At 36.5% G+C, this 1,012-nt stretch overlaps 1 protein-coding gene across 1 annotated transcript in view; it reads right to left on the bottom strand.

Annotated features, from left to right (window-relative positions):
- The window catches only part of ERI1 (exoribonuclease 1), a 31,111-nt gene that overhangs the window by 21,984 nt on the left and 8,115 nt on the right, over positions 1-1,012 (bottom strand). The window lies entirely within an intron of this gene.

The raw sequence follows: 1,012 nt of genomic DNA, 5'->3' as shown, positions 1-1,012 counted from the left end.
CTACCACAGCTGGTTAGTTTTTCTATTTTTAGTAGAGACATGTTTTCCCTCTTGAAAGGCAGGTCTTGAACTCCTGAGCTCAAGCAATCCACCCACCTCAGCCTCCCAGAGTGCTAGATTACAGGATGATCCACTGTGCCTGGCCTCCTAAGAATTTTTTAACCGGGTTTCATTTCATAAAGTTAACAAAAATTGTCTAACACAAAAACAAAATGAACTGCAAGTTCAAAACCTCCCTGGTACTCAAGGCAGAAGGATATGTATTCAGTTTCACAACTCACAATTTCTCAAAGTTACAGTCATACCATTTATGCAGGAGAACTATAATGTTACTGTTTATTGATCTTTTTTCTGAAACTAAAATTTGCTAAGAAAAGACTCAATTTTATCTCCATAAGTAGTCCCAAATTACTAATATGTTAAGTTATAAAGAATCACTTATAAGTTAATTATTTTCTATATGCGATGTTAGAAATATTAGCTATGTTCCAGAATTTTCAAAAATACTTTGAGGCTGTAGCCTGGTGTTGTGGTGGATGCCTGTAGTCCCAGCTACTTGGTATTGGGAGGCTGATGCAAGAGAATTGCTTATGTCCAAGAGTTTGAGGTTGCTATGAGGTGTGACACCATGGTACTCTACCGAGTGACATAGTGAGACTCTGTCTCAAACAAACAAACAAACGAAAAGATACTTCGATGCTTACTATTAAATCTCTATTAAAGCTTGATAATTTAGTCATAATATACATTGTTCCCAGGTAAACTTTAATTACTGATTTGAGAGAGAAAACCATGGGCAGGCTGCAGTCCCTGACTTAGAACTGATCCTGATAGTTCAGGAACTACCTCTCACTCTAAGCTTTTAATTTATGATAGGTATGGTGCCATAGGACTCAAGAATCTGATCTCCTTTAAGGAAAGGGTCAGCAATTCCAGGGAGTAAATTGTCCATAAACTGAAGAATACCTACATTGAAACTTCTTGTTAACAAATGTTTAAAATAAACATTACA

This window comes from Otolemur garnettii, unplaced genomic scaffold (genome assembly GCF_000181295.1).
Source record: "Otolemur garnettii isolate 467f Iridium unplaced genomic scaffold, OtoGar3 scaffold00121, whole genome shotgun sequence".
Taxonomy (NCBI): domain Eukaryota; kingdom Metazoa; phylum Chordata; class Mammalia; order Primates; family Galagidae; genus Otolemur; species Otolemur garnettii.
This window is presented reverse-complemented; position numbering and strand designations above follow the sequence as displayed.